This window comes from Scylla paramamosain, chromosome 7, assembly GCF_035594125.1.
Source record: "Scylla paramamosain isolate STU-SP2022 chromosome 7, ASM3559412v1, whole genome shotgun sequence".
Classification (NCBI taxonomy): domain Eukaryota; kingdom Metazoa; phylum Arthropoda; class Malacostraca; order Decapoda; family Portunidae; genus Scylla; species Scylla paramamosain.
In genome coordinates, this window is record NC_087157.1 from 32,122,695 (window position 1) to 32,123,115 (window position 421).

Sequence of the window (421 nt, forward strand, 5' to 3'; positions counted from 1 at the left end):
GCAGATTGAGGGAAGATCACTTAAGGGAGAATTGGTTATTAAGGGATGCAGACTAGTTATTAAGGGAGATCAGTTATTAAAGGAAAGCAGCCCAGTTATTGATTAAATGAAAAAGACGAGTTATTATGCGAAGACAATTTGTTAAGGGAAAGAACAAAAGAACACCAGTTATTAAAGGAAAGGGTTATTAATAGAAGACCAGTTATTACAGAAAAAGAAAAGATATTAACAAAGTACCAGTTATATAAACCCGATTATCTGACAGAAGACCAGTTATGAACGGTACTGCAATATATATTATTATTATCACACAAAGATCAAGGAAAAAAAGACAGACGGCCAAAGGAGAAGGAACGCAGCGCAGTAACAACAATGAATAAACAAATAAATACATAAGGCGGCACAATAATCAGGTAGGCTC